Source organism: Ornithorhynchus anatinus, chromosome 6 (assembly GCF_004115215.2).
Source record: "Ornithorhynchus anatinus isolate Pmale09 chromosome 6, mOrnAna1.pri.v4, whole genome shotgun sequence".
In the NCBI taxonomy this organism is placed as follows: domain Eukaryota; kingdom Metazoa; phylum Chordata; class Mammalia; order Monotremata; family Ornithorhynchidae; genus Ornithorhynchus; species Ornithorhynchus anatinus.
This window is the reverse complement of record NC_041733.1, coordinates 18,522,535-18,537,130: the sequence shown is the minus strand read 5'-3', so window position 1 is coordinate 18,537,130 and position 14,596 is coordinate 18,522,535. Positions and strand designations below refer to the sequence as shown.

The window sequence follows — 14,596 nt, the reverse complement described above, 5'->3', positions numbered from 1 at the left end:
ACTCACTGTTACCTCAAACCCGTCTGTCTCGCTGCCAACCCCTTGCCCGCATCTCCCTTCAGACCTAGAACTCCCACCCCCTTTATATCTGACAGACCGCCACTCTCCCCATCTTCAAAGCCCTCCTAAAACCATAGCTCCTCCAAGAGGCCTTCCCTGACTGGCCCTCACTTCCTCTATTCACCCTCACATCTGTTTTGCCTATGCACTTCGGTCTGTACCCCTTAAGCACTTCGATAGTCACCCCATTCCCCGACTCACACCACCTATGTATCTATCCAGCTCTAATTTATTTTAATGTCTGTCTCCCCCTCTAGTCTGTGAGCTTTTGTGGGCTGGGAACATGCCTACCTAATCTATTCTATTGTATTCTCCCAAGCACTTAAAACAGCGCTCTGTACTCAGTAAGCATTCCATAAATGCCACCGATTGATTGATTGTGTTTTCCAAGCTAAGGCTTAATACAGGGAATTGCATCCAGTGGACACTCAATAAATGTCATTACTACTACTTGATTTCTCTCTTCTCTTTCAACACACCCCCCGCCCCCGGCCCCATCTCTTTCTCTCTCTCTCTCTCTACCAATCTCCCTCTCTTCCTTCTCAGACGCCTCACCTTGAAAAGAGTGGGAGGATCCCCTGAAAGACCACCCCCACAGCCAAGTAAGTCTCCCTTATAGAGGGGCCCTAGGACAATCCTTTGTCCTGAACCCCTGGAGCACAGAGAAGGTGAAGTAGCGGCTTAGAGTTTCTTCACTCTGCGAGAGGAAGGAGGCCTCCCTGTCACTTCCTGCCCAAATTGCAGCACACTGGCTGCTGGTTTTATTTGTGGGGACGGCTACCCTACCCCACACAGCCCCAAGAGTGTGAAGGGAGATTAAGTGACAACCCCCTGGCTGCTCTGACTCAAAGTGTCCTTGGGCCTCTGGTAACAATGTCCCCGTGTGGATCCCGGAGAGAGGCAGGGGGCCTCCTTAGGTCTCAGGCTATGGAACTCTTCAGCATCCAGACAGCGGCCCGGTCTGTCAGCCTAGCAGAAGCTTCTCCCCTGCCATAGTCCCCAGAGCATTGGCTCATGGCAAATTCCAGTTGCCAGGAGGGATTTGAAGGAATGCCAGAGGCACTTCAAAGAAGCACATGTACCTCTTCTAAGCCAGTCGACCTCTCCCTTCTCTTGGGCAGTTCCACCGTGGCTCACGTAAAACCGAACCACTTCAAATAAACCCCACTTGGGGGGCTCCCCAGCTGACTCAGGAAGCAGTGTGTACCTTACTGTGTTTGTTCCTGCTGCCTAGACTGGCAGGGACCAGGCTAGGACTCTTCCCCCGAAACTCATCCCATTCTCACTTCCGGTCTGTCTTGGAACACCGTTTACAGGGTGCTACTTCTCTGATCACACTGCAAATCCATCAGTGGTATTTATTGAGCGCTTACTGTGTACAGAGAACACTGTACTAGGCACTTGGGAGAGAACAATAAGGAGACGCGATCCCTGACCTCAAGGAGCTTACAATCTAGCAACGCATAGATCCCTGCTTCCCTCACTCCCTCTCCCCTGTGCAACAGTTCAGGTTCGATGCCCTCTTGGGTGGCGGGGCTACACCTCATGTGGGTTGAGTCGAATCTGGGGCCTGCTCCTCAAGCCCAAAACCTCTCCTGGTGACCTGGAATCTGGAATGATTTTTCATCTTGCCCCTTCCCCCCCCCCCCCCGCCGCCTTTCTTCTTCTCCCACTCCTTTCTGCGTCATTCTCCCCACCTCCTAGTCTCACAGCGCTTATGTACATATCTGTAATTTATTTATATTAATGTCTGTCTCCCCCACTCTAGACTGTAAACTCGTTGTAGGCAGGGTGTCTTTTTATTGTTGTATCGTACTCTCCCAAACATTTACTACAGTGTTCTGCACACAGTATGCGCTCAATAAATAAGAATAAATGAATGAATGAACTGAATCTGGGACCAGGGAAGGCCTCTGGATCTGGAGAGGAAAAGGTCCCAAGCTCTCAGGACCACTCTTGGGAAGCAACGTGGCTTGGTAGATAGAGCACGGACCTGGGAGTCAGAAGGACCTTGGTTCTAATCTCATCTCCACCATCTGTCTGCTGTGTGACCTTGGGCAAGTCACTTTACTTCTCTGTGCCTCAGTTACCTCATCTGTAAAATGAGGATTAACAGTGTGAGCCCCTTGTGGGACAGGCACTGTATCCAACCTGATTAACTTGTATCAACCCCAGTGCTCAGAACAGTATCTGGCACATAGTAAGCACTTAACAAGTACCATAATAATTATTATTATTACTAATGGCCTTGCCACAAAGCCTGCAGCAAGCCTTGCTCAGGGAAAGTTCACAAGTCAGTCAAACAATAATTACCCAATCAAGCCTGAACCCACCAAAGCTCGGAAAAGAATGTGGCTTTATTTGTTGAGGAATCTTTTAAATCCTCTGGTGAACAGAAAGGTGTAATGAATTAGTAGCCATCATCATCATTCATTCAATAGTATTTATTGAGCACTTACTATGTGCAGAGCACTGTACTAAGCGCTTGGAATGAAAAAGTCGGCAACAGATAGAGACAGTCCCTGCCGTTTGACGGGCTTACAGTCTAATCGAATGTTGGTATTTGTTAAGCGCTTACTATATGCAGAGCAGTGTTCTAAGCTCTGGGGTAGATACAGGGTCATCAGCTTGTCCCACGTGAGGCTCACAGTCAATCCCCATTTAACAGATGAGGTAACTGAGGCACAGAGAAGTGAAGTGACTTGCCCACAGTCACACAGCTGACAAGTGGCAGAGCTGGGAGTCGAACCCGTGACCTCTGACTCCCAAGCCCAGGCTCTTTCCACTGAGCCACTTCTGTTTCTAGACTGAACTAGGAGGCATTGGATGACTAAGTCCAACAATTCCTGAATTGATAGCCATGGGTCAATGGACAGTAAGAGATGAAAATAGAAGCAGCATGGCCTACTAGCTAGAGCACAGGTCTGGGAGTCAGAAGGACCTGGGTCCTAATCCCGGCTCTGCCATTTGTCTGCTGTGTGACCTTAGGCAAGTCACTTTACTTCTCTGTGCCTCAGTTACCTCATCTGTAAAATGGGGATTGAGACTGTGAGCCCTATGTGGGACAACCTGATCAGCTTGTATCCCAACGCTTAATATAGTGCCTGGCGTCTAATAAGCACTTAACAAATACCACTAAAAAAAAAAGAAGAATATAGCTGTCACTAGTTGGGCGGGGGTGTCCGTGGGGCTTCTTACAAATAATAAAAGTGAAACCCAATCATTTCAGTTTGTAAAACTTTTCCCCCACTCTTTCCTCTTTCTGGTTTCATCTTGAATAAATGTGAAGTAGAAATGATCTAACCCAATAACTACCGGCCGCCTCGGGGAAGCTGTTAGAATGCCTAAGAGCAAAATCTCAATCTGATGGGTGGTAAACTAGTGTTTGGGTCAGGATGTCTGCCTGTCTCCCCCATTGCCCAGTGAGCTCCTTAAGAGCAGGGACTCAACCTTTTACTTCCATTGTCCCTTCTTCCACCTACCTCCTGCAGTGCTCTCAACAAATACTATTGGATGGATGGATGGATGGATGGATGGATGGATGGATGGATGGATGGATGGATGGATGGATGAATGAAAAGACAAGAAAACCCTTTCCTTAATGTTCTGAAATTAAAGGCACAAAATCACGGTCCTCTGAGCAGATTAATTCTAAAATACCCACAACGCATTGGAGTAAATCCTTTCCTTTAAGTTTATTAGGTCTGAACAATCCATAACCCCTTTTGATAGTTTATTCCAGGAGTTTAGCACCTGGATAATCAATAAATTATCTCATGCCCCAATGAAATCTTTCCTCCTTTGATTTAAACCCATTTCTTTGTCTTTGGTCTACAGGGGTCCTAACAGTGTCTTTCCAAAGGAAGTCCTTCATATACTAGAGGAAGTCCTTCATATACTAGTCATACTTATTGAACGCTTACTGTGTGCAGTAAGTACTGTGTTAAACACTTGGGAGAGTACAATATAACACTATGTAATGGACACATTCCCTGCCCATGACGAGCTTATAGTCTAGAGGGGGACCAGCCCCAAGCAATGCTTTTCATCTTTATTTATAAAACCTATTTTCTGGTTCTTTAAATTATTTCAGATGTTTTTTTCCAGACTCTCTTTAGTTTCTCCACATCACTTTCAAAATGTGGTGACTAAAGCTGGACCCACTACTTCTACGGAGTCCAATAAGTGCAGAATAGATTGTAGTTTTGCACAGCAGACCTCTGTAAAGACCCCCTGGTGCCAAGTTGGATTTTTAAATTACAGGACCACACTGGTGTCTCATTCAGCTCTTGGTTGACTATGACCCCCATGTTTTTCTCCCGTTATTGTGGTTAGCAAGTCTTCCCCCAGCTTGTAGCTATGGTGTTTGCTTTCACTTTGCACTTGTCCCTATTGAATTTGATCTGGTTTTTGTTAGGGCCTATATAGGGCTTTGCATAAAGCAGCATGGCCTAGTAGAAAGAGCATGGGTCTGGGATTCAGAGGACCTGCCTCTCTGGTTATTCTGGTCTCTGGGGAGACCAGTCCTTGCAGTAAGAAGGTCTAGATGGCCCATGAGGAGACAGCCAAGCCTAAGGAGAGCCTGGTGGAGTGCCTAACATTTCCTTCCTTGTTTCTGAGCTTTGTGGTCCCTCACACTATATCTCTCTATCCTCGTAACCCTGACAAGGTGTGCCCCTCCTCCAGTCCCCCCAGTGGATTGAGTGCAGTGGGTGAGTTGGGAGAGATGGCTTCTCAAGGCTCCGCTTACCCCAGTGGTGGGGCAGTGAGAAGAGACATAGTCAGAAGAGATACCGGGTTTGGGTTTCTTTCAGGTGAAGAGGCGGCCATTTTGGTGGCCCACAGTGAGCAGTTGGACCTTCAGCAGTTTTTTGAGATGGGGTGTGTGCCGAGGCTGGGAGATCTGTGCAGGGGGCCACAGGGGATTCAGTTGAGGGGACCACACTGGGGGTAAGTACAGGTCTTTTCCTCCTGTGACTTCCTTGTGCAGACAAAAGAGAGAGTCCGGCTACTGCAAACTCCCTCCCCAGCCCTCCCCCGGGATTAGAATGAGGAGGAGGCAGCAAGCTGACAAGTCTGGTGGTTTCTTTGGTTTCAATTTCCTGGGGAAACTATTTTCAGTGTGATGGGGCCTTTATATTCATGCTGCAGAAAAGAGTCAGAAAATATGTAAATGAAGAGCCCAGAGCCCTCATTTTCAAATCCTCAAATGTCTGGGGAGTGTTCTTCAGAGCAAATTTTCTCAGGACGCTCAAGACCCAAGAAGTGGTGGCGAGAAGAGACAGGAGGAGGTTCCAGGTGGACAAAAGAAATGCCGTCCCCTTGTCCTGGGGCGAGTTGGTCGCTTGCCTTCAAGTAACGACTTCGGGCCGCCGGTAGCCCCTATCGGGTGCCCTTCCCCCCAACGTGGGAGGGTTTAGCGCTGAAACACAACTGTCTCCTCCCTGTAAATTTGTCAATCCGACCAAGTTTCTCCGGTGTGGAGGCCCCAAAGGGAGGCCAGAAAAAGCAGCATAATGTTTGGCAAGCCAGGGAGGGATTATTAAGATGATGAAGGCCCATGAAACAAGCCAAAATTTTGTGGGAATTTGGGAGGGGGAATACCAGAGGGGATTTGGAACTGAGAGAGATAACCGAGGAGTCAGGAGGCAGAATGGGGTGGGGAGTCTGGGGAATCAGAGCAGTCTTGGGATTAGCCCACCAACCTACCTTACTAGCTCACGTGGTCTGGGGAGGAGGAGAGCGGGCAAAAATTCCCCTTAAAATTCAGGGGTGAGACCGTAAGCTTACTGTGGCCAGGGAATGTGTCTGTTTATTGTTATATTGTACTCTACCAAGTGCTTCGTATAGTGCTCTGCACACAGTAAGCGCTCACTAAATACGATTGAATGAAGGAGCAGCTAAGAGGCCAGGAACCCCAGACAGAATTGAAAAGAAGACAGAACTTGGGCCAACCCCACGTAAGGTATCTGGGAAACCACCCTGGTTACATCTTGCAACATCCTGTTGCTGCTGCTTCTCCTTTCCTGTTTGAGGTAGCCCAGCCCTGTTTGATGCGCCAGAAAAAAAGAATAAAAAAAGCAGGGTGGGATGGTTGGTGTTTTAACCAGAAAAATCAGAAATTAGGACAGTTTCTCCATAGGCAAACTGGGATTGGCTGAAAGGGAACAGGATGCCTTGAGCCCTCTGGTAAGGGGCGAGGGCATCTTAACTTCTTTCCTGTCTCATTATGAGCCCTGAGGCAGTCCTGTTGTCCTGGGGAGTGTCAAATTACCCCCGTGCTCCCCTGCCCCTTCCCTTCAGGAGGAGGGGGCCTTCCTTTTCACCCTCAGGACCAGTTGCTTCCCATTTTCCTTTCTCTCTCTCAGCCCTCACCTCAGCAGTACTCTTCATCCCTCACCAACCCCATTCCCCAACGTGTCTGAACCGTAAAACAGTTGTACTAACACTCCTGCTTGATGTAAATTTTTTACCTAATGTTCACGCTTGTTCTGAGTGTGAATACTTGTACGAAGGTCTGGTATCCTCCAGTACACTCCCTGCACATGCAAAGCTCTTTTATCCCTGAAAAAGACAAGCGGCTTGGCCTAGTGGATAGAACATTGGTCTGGGAGTTAAAAGGACCTGGGTTCTAATCCTGGCTCTACTACTTGTCTGCTGTGTGACCTTGGGCAAGTCACTTAGTTTCTTTGTGCCTCATCTGTAAAATGGGGATGAAGACTGTGAGCCCTATGTGGGATTTGGAAACACGGCCGACCTGATTACCTTGAATCTACCCCAGTGCTTAGAACAGTACGTGGCACAGAGTATAAACACCGTAAAAAAAAAAAGGCACGTTGGGCTCTAAGGCTGGGTCATGGACTGAGAAGTCAGTCCCCGTCTTTTGGCATCAGTGTCCTCTGTTCCCATTCATTTATTCAGTTGAATTTATTGAGCGCTTACTGTGTGCAGAGCACTGTAGTAAGCGCTTGGGAGAGTACAATACAACAGACACATTCCCTGCCCAAAGCTACTAACCATATAACTGTTTGCTGGATCCAGCCCCACCCCTGGGTTTTTCAAACTCCTGAGGAGTCACAAGTGGCCCTTCCCAAGCAGGGATGCCCCTGGGCTGATCAAAAACCACTACCGAGCTTCTGCAGTTTCCCCTCCCAGGGAAGACCCGGCCAGGACAAGCCCACGTTCTAGGAGTGGGACGTGGGAAAGCAGTATCTAGAACACAGGTCAACTCACTACACTCTGCTCCTCCAGATACCGCCCACTTGGGAGCTTGTAAAATTTTCAAAGGAAACCGGGGTGCTGAAAGGATCGGCGGGGAATGGGCAAGGCGCAACACTGTCAGTCCATTGGTGACCACATGTATTTAGTCTTCTAAGAGCAGAGCACCCTACACTAAAATAGAAGACACCATCCCTGGCTTTGAGGATATTACAAACCCATTTTTTATGGTATTTGTTAAGTGCTTACTATGTGTCAGGCACTGTTCTAAGTCCCAGGGTAAATACAAGCTAATTAGGTTGGACCCATCCCATCCCATATGGGATTTCACAAGTCTTCATCCCCATTCTACAGAGGAGGGAACTGAGGTACAGAGAAAGGAAGTGACTTGCCCACGGTCACGCGACAGATAAGTGGCGGAGCCGGGACTAGAACCCAGATCTTTCTGGCTCCCAGGCCTGTGCTCTATCCACTAGGCCACACCGCCTCTCTGGGCACAGTGGGCACATACTTTCCTCCAACTTCTCTCTCTTAGTCCCCCCGTCTGAGAGTCCACCTGCTTGTTCTGCGCCATCTCCTTTGGGTAACGGTCATTGCCTCTTGGCTTCAGCTGAGTGAATGCTTCTGCGGCCACCTCCACTTCTGCATAGAAGCAGCAAGGTGTAGTGGATAGGGCAAGGGCATGGGAATCGGAAGGACTCGGGTTCTAATCCCGGTTCTGCCACTTGTCTGCTGTATGGCCTTCACTTCTCTGGTCCTCAGTTACCTCCTCTGTAAAATGGGGATTGAGACTGGGAGCCCCATGTGGGACAGGGATCGGGTCCAAGCTGAATAAATTGTTTCTACCCCAGTAATTGGAACAGTGCTTGGCACACAGTAAGCGCTTAACTAGTACCATAATTATTATTATTATTGCTCCCCACATTGCCACTCTCCAGGGGACCAGATTCCTCAGTACCTGATCAACAGGATGTGCTGAGGGCCCATAGTGTAACTGAGCCTTGTATTAGAGGCCAGAGAAACTCATGAAACCTACCCCCGGGGAACTTTCAATCGAATGGGGAGCTGAAGCCAGGATGTTTTGTGCATCCTGGGAACTTTCCTTGAGACCCTGGGACAGACTGCTGAAAAAGCAGGACTTTCCAACAAAACTGAAACATCTAGTCACTTCACCTCAACTTCTCTCCCTTAATGGTGTCTAGAGAAGGTCAGAGGCCACAGGAGGTGGCTAGGGCAGCCTTTGTGCACGAAAGGTGAAATTTAATCATTGGCAAACTCGTTGCATTGATAACTGTTTCCTCCAAAGCTGTAATTCCCCAACCAGGGGTCCAGACCCCATGGGACTACATGGAAGTTCTGAGGAGGTTATCATATGGGCAAACTGCCAAAAGCAGCTGGGCAGAGAGGATTCCCCAGAGGCTGAAATCAGATATCTGCAGCCACCCTGAGCTCCAGGGCAGCTTTGGGGGGCACTGGGGGAGCCTAATGGGGCCTAGGGAGGTCCCACGGAAACTGCTCTGCACTCGGTGCTCGATTTGTTCAATCAGTATTTATTGAGCACTTACACAGTACAATATAACAATAAACAGACACATTCCCTGACCACAGTGAACTTACCCTACAGAGGAGGAGACATGGCCTAGAGGATAGAGTACGGGACTGAGAGTCAAAAAGGACCTGGGTTCTAATCAGCTGTGTGACTGTGGGCAAGTCACTTAACTTCTCGGTGCCTCAGTGACCTCATCTGTAAAATGGGGATTAAGACTGTGAGCCTCACGTGGGACAACCTGATGACTCTGTATCTACCTCAGCGCTTAGAACAGTGCTCTGCACACAGTAAGCGCTTAACAAATACCAACCTTATTATCCTGGCAAGGTCATTTGTCTGCTGTATGACTTTGGGCAAGTCACTTCACTTCTCTGGGCCTCAGTTACTTCATCTGTAATATCGGGACTAAGGTAGTGAGCACTAGGCGGGACAGGGACTGTGTCCAATCTGATGATCTTGTATCTACCCCAGTACTTAGAACAGGGCCTGGCACATAGTAAGTGCTAAAAAATTCCACAATTATTACTACTATAAATTAATTAATTACAGATATGTACATAAATGCTATGGAGGTGGGAGGGGATGTGTCTGTGGGGGTGGCCCATTCCACCGTCTAAATGGAATTCTCCTCTGGAGCAAGTGGCTACCTACAGCTCACAGCACCTGATTCAAAACTGACTCAAAACTCTTTTTATGTTCATTAGATATATTTATTCCAGGGTTCCCTAACTGCCCTATGCTAAGCACTGGGTAGAATCAAGATAAAGTTTACAAGATAATGTTTACATGACTCTCCAAAATGTAGCCCAGGGCTTTAAAGGTCCAAAAGGCCAGATGAAACCGGTGCCCCAGCTGGCTGATTTTTAAAAATGTCTTGCAAACACATGCCTCCCCATTAAGACATACTGAGCAAGCCCCTCCCTTCCTTTTCCTCTAAGTCTGCACTTTTTTTCAACACACTACCCTCTTGAGAGTTCTCCCTCAGTTCCTGTGACCCTCCCACCCACCTGTCTCACACACACACATCCACACACACATCTATACCTGGGAGTCGTGTCCATGCACTGCACTTCGCTCTCGGTCCCCTCCCTGGGCTGGCCCTTCCCCAAATGTCTATTAAAAACCCCCAAAAAAGTTTGTCTTGTCTGAGTTATCTATATTTTTAGATTAGAAAGGTCCCTCCCCCACAGGGCCACAACTCATTTCTTTTGGAGAAATCAGCAGGCATCCCCATTCTTTGTCACATTCTCATTTTCACTCCCGCTCACAATCACAAGCAATCCTCTCACCTATTCTGAAGGTGCCTCTGTCTCTGTTTCTCTGTCTCTCTCTCTGTGTCTCTGCCCCCCCCAACCCCCTGCTTGAATACAACCTGGCGGAGGCAGAAGGGCTTATCTTGCCGGCTCTGGTGATGGAACTGCTGCGGGCTGCCTTTCCACACCCCTTCCTCCCTCCTCTTCATGACCAGGGCTTCTCAGGCAGCAGAGACAACATCCCTGGGGCTAAGGAAGCAGTGCCCAAAAGACTCCCACGAGAGTCCAAAAGACTGTAAACTCATCTCTAGACTGTAGGCTCGATGTGGGCAGGGAATGTGTCCGTTTACTGTTACATTGTACTCTCCCAACGCTTAGTACTGTGCTCTGCACACAATAAGCATTCAGTAAATATATTTGACTGATTGACTTCTGGTTGTCAAGTACTTAGAAGGGAAAACCCGGGGATTCTGGATCTTGCGGCCCCTCTTTCCGGAGGCAGGGGATGGACTAGTTGCTCTCTCCAGTCCCATCCAGGGGTACGGTAGCAGAACTGTCCGATTCCAAGACGGCGCTGCCGGCAGGGAGACGGCACCCACGAGTGTGGGTATTTGAGAGAGGAGGGTTTGAACACTTGGTCTGTGAAAACACAGTCGGGGTCCTTTTTCCAGTCTCTTGCCGTTTGGGTGATCAGACCCCAGTGGTTAGGAATGGGAAGTATTTATTTTTTCCATAATGGTATTTGTTAAGCAGTAGCTCCTGGCTCTCACTCCCGGCTCCTTGGTGGCTTTGGTCAGGCACTGTACTAAGCACTGGGGTAGATACAAGCTAATCAGGTTGGACACAATCCATGACCTACGTAATAATAATAATTGCTATTATGGTACTTGTTGGGCGCTTACTAGATGCCAAGCACTGTTCTAAGCGCTGGGGTAGATACGAGTTAATCAGGTTGAACACAGTCCCTGTCCCGCAGGAGGCTCACAGTCTAAGTAGGAGGGAGTAGGATTGAATCCCCATTTTACAGATTCGGTAACTTAGGTCCACAGTAGTGAAATGACTTGCCCACGGTCACACAGCAGGCGAGTGGCGGAGCCGAGATTAGAAACCAGGTCCTTCTGACTCCCAGGCCCGTGCTCTATCCGCTAGGCCATACTGCTTCCCGCTAATATGGCGCACAAAGTGTTGCCAACCATCCGTACACTCATAGACAGGCTGTAGAAACAGCTTCAATTGGTGGTGACCATAAAACCCATAAAAAAGAGTTTGCTATCCAGAAAAAACTGTGATGGCAGGGCCAGGCTTCAGTATGTTAATGTTCCAGCCCTTTTTGCATAGTGGTTAGAGCACGGGCCTGGAATTCAGAAGGTCATGGGTTCTAATTCTGACTCTGCCTCTTGTCTACTGTGTGATCGTGGGCAAGTGCCTTCACTTCTCTGTGCCTCAGTCATACCTCATCTGTAAAACAGGGGTTGACTGTGAGCCTCACGTGGGACGGGGACTGCGTCCAACCCGATTTGTTTGAATCGACCCCAGGGCTTAGTACAGCGTCTGGCACACAGTAAGCTCTTAACAAATTCCATAATTATTATTATTACTAGCTGCAACGGCCCCATCTGTCTGCCCATATAGACAGTTGCGATCCTGGTCCCAGAACCAACAAGACACGCGCTTGAGTTGTCTTGGCAGCAGTGGAGGTGGTCTGCACTGAACCATTTGCAGTCCCTTGCCCAGCCCCTCCAAGCCCAGTGACCCGCACTGAGAGATGGTTTCGCAACAAAATACCTGAGATCCCAACTACACCAGACAATACTGTGTCCTCACAAGTAATTACTGCTACTCAGAGGAGCTTCACAAAGGCTGAGTAGGGTGGAGGGAGGGAAGGGATTCTTTTCCTCTTTCTTGTGAAAATAAGGGAGTAAAATATCACCCAGTGGTATTTTTTGAGCACTCAGCAGGTGCAGAGCACTATACTAAGCGCTTGGGAGAATACCGTACAATGGAATTGGTCGACACAACCCTCGCTCATGAGGAGCTTATATCTAATTAAAAAAACAAACAAAACCTTATGGAAAAACAACCTTTTTTGGCTCCTCCACAATCTTTCAGGGCAGACTCCTTCCACCCTGGCACATCTTCTGGCTTTAACGGTGGCTGTTCGGGTCTGTCCCCTGCCGGGCCAACTCGGGGGTCATCGGTACCCTGACCCCAAATCGTGACCTCCGCAAGGTCCTCCGTGTGACCATGGGCTCTCTAAGAAATTCCCGAGAGGCAGGCTGGAGGCATTTCAGCAAGAGCAGTGCCCCACGCTCTGCTATACGATGGCACGACGTAGCATTCATTTATATTCATGTCTGTCTTCCCCTCTAGACTGTAAGCTCATTGGGGGCAGGGAATATGTCTGTTTCCAGGCACTTAGTACAGTGCTCTGCACACAGTTGGCTCTCAAGCATTTGTTAAGCGCTTACTTTGTGCCAAGCACCGATCCAAGCACTGGGGTAGATACAAGGTAATCAGGTTGACCCATGTAGGGCTCACAGTCTTCATCCCCATTTTATAGATGAGGTAACTAAGGGACAGAGAAGTGAAGGGACTTGCCCAAAGTCACCCAGCTGACAAGTGGCAGAGCCAGGCTTAGAAGCCATGACCTCTGACTCCCGAGTCCGTGCTCTTTCCACTAAGCCACGCTGCTTCTCTGATTGATTGACTGATTGATCGTGCCACTGCTGGACTTGCTGCAAGAGGAGAAGCCCGATCCAATCAATCATATTTATTGAGCGCTTACTGAGTGCAGAACACCGTACTAAGCGCTTGTACTGTACTAAGGGGACCCAGGGGAGGGGTGCGGAGGGGGTAGAAGCGGCGAGTCCCCTCCTTTCCACCCTACAAGATTCAGTCCTACAGTAGGCAGGGCAGGCCCATGCCAGAGTGATGGAACGTGAGCCAGGCCGCTTCACCGCTCCTTGGCGGCTTTGACCGCCCTATCTTCTGAGCAAATGTCGAGTAGCCCCCTGAAGTGCTCCACCCTTAGATGCTTCTGGAGAGCCCGCCAATCAATCAATCATATTTATTGAACACTGTACTAAGCGCTTGGGAGACCTCCCTTCTTCTCTCTGACCTCCCTTCCTCCTCTCTCGCCCCGCTCCGGTCTATTCTTCACTCCGCTGCCCGGCTCATCTTCCTGCAGAAACGATCTGGGCATGTCACTCCCCTTCTTAAACAACTCCAGTGGTTGCCTATCGACCTCCGCTCCAAACAAAAACTCCTCACTCTAGGCTTCAAGGCTCTCCATCACCTTGCCCCTTCCTACCTCTCCTCCCTTCTCTCTTTCTACCGCCCACCCCGCACGCTCCGCTCCTCTGCCGCCCACCTCCTCGCCGTCCCTCGGTCTCGCCTATCCCGCCGTCGACCCCTGGGTCACGTCCTCCCACGGTCCTGGAACGCCCTCCCTCCTCACCTCCGCCAAACTGATTCTCTTTCCCTCTTCAAAACCTTACTTAAAAATCACCTCCTCCAAGAGGCCTTCCCAGACTGAGCTCCTCTTCCCCCTCTACTCCCTCTGCCATCCCCTCTTTACCTCTCCGCAGCTAAAGCCTCATTTTCCCCTTTTCCCTCTGCTCCTCCACCTCTCCCTTCCCATCCCCACAGCACTGTACCCGTCCGCTCAACTGTATATATTTTCGTTACCCTATTTATTTTGTTAATGAATTGTACATCGCCTTGATTCTATTTAGTTGCCATTGTTTTTACGAGATGTTCTTCCCCTTGACGCTGTTTAGTGCCATTGTTCTTGTCCGTCCGTCTCCCCCGATTAGACTGTAAGCCCGTCAAACGGCAGGGACTGTCTCTATCTGTTGCCGACTTGTTCATCCCAAGCGCTTAGTACAGTGCTCTGCACATAGTAAGCGCTCAATAAATACTATTGAATGAATGAATGAATGAGAGTACAGAATCTAGAAGACCTATTGAAGGACTCTGTCATTAGCTCCCGAGATTAGACTTCTGTGTACTTTCCTCAGCTTTTTTATTGTATTTGTTAAGTGCTTACAGTGTGCCAGGCACTGTACTATGCACTGGGGTAGACACAAGGTAATCAGGTTGGACACAGTCCCTGACCCACATGGGGCTCCCAGTCTTCTTCCCCATTTTACAGATGAGGGAACTGAGGCCCAGAGAAGTGAAGTGACTTGCCCAAGGTCACATAGCAGACAAGTGGTGGGGCCGGAATTAGAACCCAGGCCCTTCTGTCTCCACTAGGCCTTGTTGCCTCTAGACCGTAAGCTCATTGTTGGCAGGGAATGTGTCTGTTTATTGTTATATTGTATTCTCCCAAGTGCTTAATATAGTGTTTTGCACCCAATAAGCGCTCAATAGATGCAACTGAATGAATGCTTTTCTGCCAAGGGCAGTCATCACTGCAACCTCTGAAGTGAAAGAACCGTGTGGACCTTAGGGCTGGTCTCTGCGACGCGCACCAGGTCCGACTCCCCAAAAGTTTCCACCCATTCGCCCCAGC

At 49.0% G+C, this 14,596-nt stretch overlaps 1 protein-coding gene and 1 long non-coding RNA gene across 4 annotated transcripts in view; one reads left to right on the top strand and one right to left on the bottom strand.

Annotated features, from left to right (window-relative positions):
* ELF4 (E74 like ETS transcription factor 4) overlaps positions 1-14,596 on the top strand; it is a 79,389-nt gene that overhangs the window by 35,210 nt on the left and 29,583 nt on the right. The gene's annotated exons all lie outside the window — the stretch shown is intronic.
* LOC120638441 overlaps positions 1-14,596 on the bottom strand; it is a 97,554-nt gene that overhangs the window by 76,496 nt on the left and 6,462 nt on the right. The gene's annotated exons all lie outside the window — the stretch shown is intronic.